A 6,488-nucleotide genomic window follows, 5' to 3' on the forward strand; every position below is an offset into this window, starting at 1 on the left:
AAGGTATGGCTTTCTGAGGAAAGGGTTTCTTCATCACAGGAAGCTATTATGACTCCAGAATGTTATTAAGCACTTAGAAAGTTCAAGATGCAAAATTATCTCGAGTACTTATCTGGCAGTAAAGGTTCTATTATGTTGATTCTCTCAGCATACTTTCAGTACAGTCTATCAACAGTGGTCATATTGAGAAATAGAGTTTTAAAGGCCTGGAAATGCCCTGAGGAATTTCAATCACACCAAAAAAGATACTTAAAACTATTTCAAAAATATATTTTAGGAAATTCAGTCTAATGAAGTACTTCAATATGCCTACAAGTGGACAAGTAACAATTTTTCCACAATAATACCTTTGGAGTCCTCCATACTTGGTCAGACACATGAAGATTTATTTGGAGGACAGAAGGGTACAGCTAAGTTTCCCCTGCTACCTCATGCTCTCACAGTTAGCAGTGGACATAACGCTGACATAAGAAAGTCACTCATTGTTTAGTGAACATCTTGGTGGTAGCTTGAACTTGGAGGCTTTTCAAGACCTCTTTTGTTGTGTTCCCTCATTACCAAGCATGCTGATCCACTGTTTATCCTTCCAGCTTCCCGGCAATGACCCATAATCTTGTAACCACCAACTATTCCTGCTACTTCCGCCTAGCAGGACTCCGAGAAGAGCTTATCAGTTTGCTGCAGCTGGCTCACAAAGTACAGCTGGCTGCCCTCTCCTCTGTCCACACCCTAAATTATTCATCATGTGTGTGTCAGCATATGCTTCATGGGAACTTCTTTTTAGAACCTCACTGAGGCTTACAACACTGAGCTTTCACCCTTCACTCTGTATATCTGCACTCTAGACTCCTAATCTTAATACATACATGACCTTTGTTTTACCTGTACTCACAGAACATAAAAACCTAAGGAAGTTTCTTAGTGTAGGAGGGCTGATTGGTCAACTATAACCTATTTCTGGATCTGGTCTCCTACCCTGGGAACCAACTTCAGTTGAACAGCAAAGGGCAACTTCTCACCTTCCTCTTTTTCTCCCCTCCCACACCTCATAAAGCACAGCATAATGCATGTTTAAGATATTAAGATGCCATGCCAGTCATATAAAACAAAAAAATGGCAGGGGGCGGGGGGGAAGCTGTTTCAAGTTACATTTTGCATCCAAAAATTTCAGGGTAACTGCTCGATGCTGCTCCATAAACCCATCTTTTCATGTTTCCACTCTGAAAATCTGAAACATTTTTCTACATCAGTCTTATCAGTATTGGAAAGAATATTATGTGCAAAAATATGATTCAGGGTTACTTGCATTTTTTCAAAGCTTTTCTCATATCATTTATAGTTAAGCCAAAAAATAATGCTTTTTTACTTCTTTCTCAGTTTATAAAAAAATAATTAAGGCTACGAAAATTCACATCCTTTGCACCAAATGGTAATTCTGAGTGTGAAGTGCAGCACATAGAAGAGCTAAGTTAAGTAGAAGCCATCTACCTACCTCCTCTCTAATTCAATTGCTTGTGATTGTGGGATGATACCTTAAAGTGCCGCTTTCAGTGAATTTTGAACGGATTCTCAGGAAACATAAATCACACTGTAAACAAGAACTTAAGAGACATCCTCATGAAATACAACTCAAACTGTAAAAACAGAGCAGTTAATACAACCAGTCAATAAAACCAGGGATCATGATTCGTTTACACAAGGAAGTTCTACCTCTTAATGCTGGTTAGACTCATCATCTGCACTTGTGCTCTGGCAGCTTGTTCCTGAGCTTAGACCAGACATGCTTGAGAGGTGCAGTACTTTAGCTGTTCACAGAGACTGAACACCACCTCTCCCAAATACTAAATTCAATTCTTCAGCCAGCACTAATCCATTCTAGAAAAATATCACTGCCATATTCCACTAAGTTTGTTACCTGAGAACTTCTACAGTCACTAACAGTGATCCTCTCCTCAATGTTGTTCTGAGTAGAGACGCAAAATCTAGAACCTTATGAAGAGATCTGGACCTTTTACTCCAACAAAAGCATTCCAAACCTTTCAACAGGAAAAAGAATTTTAAAAATGGTGATATCAAATAGATCCTTAAATTACTGAGGTATCTGTGAATTAATTTTCAGCATTCACTGTCAGAGCAGAATTAACACTATGACAAGTAATCTGCAAAGCTTGTTTTAGCAAGAGTATCCTTCCCCAGAGAATTAACAGCTTCACACTGAACAGTGATCTTTGCCAGAAAGAAGGGATTATAGACTCACATTAAGCTCTCTATGTAAGGTTGCAAATTGCAGTTCCTCCTTTAGATCTCAAAAGGATTAGAACTGCACATTTAGTAGAAAGTTCTGTTCCAGAACATTCTCTAGAGAAACTCCAATAACCCCAAAAAACAAAACCAAAACAAATGGAACCAACACTTCCCCCCCCACCCCATGACTCATGACTGAACAGTTTAATTTTTGACTTGCATCAAAGACTGTAAGATAAGAAGGGCTGAGGCTTACCTGGCCAGAGGGGAAAAAAACAAAACAGGCTTGACTTACAAACAAGCCCAGCTTCTCTTCTCCTCAGCATACATGAAACTACCATACTCAGTGTCTACCAATGCTAAGAGAACATCACCTCCTAGGAAGCTCTTCAAAACACAGGTGACAGCTTAATTTTTGTATTCCCTCTAAGGAAACATGAGATCACATCTGAGCCTAAACCTGAGTCAGAATTCCCATCCCTGATAAAACTAAAGGCATTTTGAAATTCTGTCTCCACAACCCTGGTCTGCCAAAGCAGCTGGAGCTAGCGTTCTTCCCATGAGGATAACCTTGTATCCCCATCTTCTAAGCAACTGTTCTTACTCTGCAAGTTAAGTCTGTGATGGGACAATGCACAGTTCATATGAAGATCAATGAAGTTTAGGCAAAAGCCAGAATTACCTAATCTGCCAAACCTAGGACTCCTAAGTACTCAGAGCTTGAGTATTTCTGCTTCAAGCTCCTGAAGGGGGGAACCAATCTCAGCAGAAGCTGTTTAAAGAGAGGAGCCTACCCTTCCAGAGCACAGGAACAACCCCAGAGATCAAAGATCAGTATTAAAAGCTGTTGAAAACCAATATATTCTGTTCAACTGTGCGTCCTGATAAAGCTTTGTCCCATTATGAATTAAAATCCTTCACTGTTCAAGAAGACACTGAAGTCTCACCAATACTTCTAATGCATAGGCAAAAATACCCCAAACAAACAAAAGCTATTTTGGGCAAACAAGGATGTTTACCTTTTTTTCTCTGTTTACCAGAGAAATTTTCAAGTATTACTTTACACAGAGCTATCCTATCAAACTCACTGTTTCATGTCTGGCACCTATCACTGTGAAGATTATGCCTGTCACCTCTTCTAACCTACCCAAGGCACACAGATGCTCTAGAAATAGTTACAGCCCTTACTCCTGCTTATCTGGAAGCTACTGAACTCTTCCCCCACAACTGGTTGACATTAAACCAACCAATGGAGTACAGAAAAATACAGTGACAATTTTGAACTATCCCTGCAGAAGACTGAGAGCTAAATGCACTGCAGACCAAAGTTACTGCAGAATTTATTGCTGCATTAACCAAGAATGCGAAGTCAATTTACAGGCACCAGCTAAACCATCGCAAACATCAGTTTAGGAACTGTTCTACACTACACACACCTACAAGAGCTTGTCTGACTGCACTCTGGTTTTTCAGTTGAGGGTTATTCTGAATTGCTATTCTTAGACTAAAATGGACACTTAAAATTATAATTTATCAATTATCATATTCCAGATTATTTTCAAACCAGCTGCTTTTGTACTAGAATGCATTAATTGACAGCAGCTCATTTTCACTTCACAGTAATGCAGCTTTTACCTTCACCTTCTGTACCTCCCCTTGATATAATGTATTTATGCAGTTTTTTTCCTGTGTTCCCATGCATTCTCTGCATTAGTCCTGTACTGTTGCCAAAAATACAAGCCCTCAGCCTTATACATGAAGTATTTCAGCCACAATTCAACCTGCCTTTTAAAATATGCAATTGCCTATTATGATCTGAATCCAACTATTCTTCAATTTATACCTACTTTATATTTATATTGAAGGTGCTGGGGAAAAATACCATCCATTCAATGACACCAAGAACCAAAGACTAGAAAGCAGATAAATCCAATCAGTACCTTTTTTTTCACATTTGAAGGAATTAGTATAGTCTGTGTTCTAGTAAAAGAACCTTCATACCTTAAGATCCTTTACTGATCATGCATTATCTCATTCCATTCTTCTAGTGCTAATTTGTTTAATTTAACTAAAGAGGGTTTTGTCTTAGTCTCATTTTCATGTATGAAACTACAAACAAATCAGGGAAAAACAACTACCTTAATGTTTTTTGGGTCAGCTATAAACACAGTAAGAAATCTTCAGTTTAATTCCAGCTATGCTGGAAGCTTTACTAGGGATATGCAGACTGAAGATTTCTGAATCACCAGCCACATTTGATGGACCCAAGGTATCTGCTTCAGATGATAATGCCTGTTAAAACACTATTTTTTAAAACAACGAAGAGTTTGAAATAAAATTACTAGAGAGAAAAATTGAAGAGGGGGCAGCAAAAAATAATACAATGGACTGACTTAGAACATTTCTGGCTGTATTTAAGCCCTCATGTTATCTGCTGGTTAATGCAAACTTCTGCATAAACAACTATCCAATCTAACAGGACCAGTACTGTACATCTGAATCTACTAACTGGTTGTCTTTTAATCACTTGGCAGACTTTAGTTTCATGCCTCCACAGCAACCAAAGCTTGTTGCTGTGGTCTGTTTAAAACCAGGTTTTTCAGAAAAAGTTAGCATCTGTTATCTTCATATAAAACTATGGCACAGTGCAACTGAGTAGAACGTTTTTACTCAAGCATGCAAAAACTTGTGTATATTCATTTTGTAAGAAATACAGATGCTGTGTGCATCAGAAGACAGAAAAAAACCACAAAAATCCCTAGCCAATGCTACAGATCAAGTTTTTCCTGCATCCTGAAAAGATTTTTTGTGCTTAAAATCATTCAAGGTTTTTCCAAGTGAAACTTAAAAAACTGATTGCAATTGCATTGTTACATTCAAACCCCAATTCAATACAGCAAGCAACCTTTAAAAAAATTACTGCAGAAAGAACACTGTAGTTTCTTTCCCTGTTTTATGTCTTGGCTTGACATTTTGTTCCCTATACTTGCTCTCAAAAGTATTTGAAATAGATTTTTTTTCAATCCAAATTTTCTAGCATGAAGCTGACCCCACTAAAGCTATTCTAGCATTTATCGTGACCAAAAAAAAAAAATTCTACCACAGTAGAACAGGAAAACTCACATTTCCAAACCCTTCACTTTTTACATTAAGTTCAAATGGAAAATTTTCCACCCTCCCTTTTTCAAAGGAACCAAGATCCACTATATAGTTTTTAGACTACCTGTGGTTTTGGTAGGTACTCACGGAGGCAATCACCAATTAAACTTTTTTTTTTGGCAAGTCTTAGAATTCTTCACCATGTCTGTATTAGCTCCTGTCTACCAGCTCCTCCTCTTGCCCCCCTGCTTGAAGAGGAAGCCCAAATGTAACTTTTGTACATGAAGCCTGCACCAGACAGGACTGAGTCTGCTTCAAGGACAAAACACCTCCCATTTCCCACTTTGGACCTTCAGCATACATCTAAAACTTCTCCAATCCACCCTCGTTCTTTCATCAAAGTATACACTTGCGAATTGCAAAAAATTATTACCTTGGGAACATGACAGATGCAAAAAAATCTGGTACAAACAACACTACCATCTTCCATGTAATCTTTTACTATTTTCTTCTCCCCTGACACTTCATAATGCACACCTCCTTGTGTTCTCAAACACCCGCTGCCTTACACCTCACAAAACATCTTCCTGGTTGATCACGTAAGCGATTTCAGTGGCTGTGACTCCCAGGACAAAGTAAAAAGCATCAAATTAACGTAAGTATAAAAAAACCCCTGAGACAAGCACATTTTTAAGCTTAAAAATATAAACTTTTACCTCAGTTGTAATGCTACTGGCATCTGTATTCCAATTTTCCAGCAAAATGATGTACGCTGGTTAGTAAAGCAGACATGAACTGCAACTTCACCAACAGATTTCAGAAAGTCATCATTGAAGCATGTTCTGCTAAAGAGAGCCCAGATTTCTAAATTCCAAGCCAAGTGAACTTGAACATTTCAAGTTCACTCTCATAGTTTAGAACCAGAACAAACCATGTCCAAACTACATGTGCAAATTTTTATAAAAATTAAGGTTTAACATTTATTTTACATCTAGCTTTCCACATCCATGTGGGGACAAGGAATCAGAATGTACATAACTATAAGCAGTGCAAAAGTGGTGCCAGTGAGAAGTCACAGATGCACAATAAAGTGATAGTACAAGACTAGAGAAAATGAAGCTATGGATGTTAAGAATGGAGACCAA

Source organism: Passer montanus, unplaced genomic scaffold, assembly GCF_014805655.1.
Source record: "Passer montanus isolate IOZ18808 unplaced genomic scaffold, ASM1480565v1 scaffold151, whole genome shotgun sequence".
NCBI classification, from domain to species: domain Eukaryota; kingdom Metazoa; phylum Chordata; class Aves; order Passeriformes; family Passeridae; genus Passer; species Passer montanus.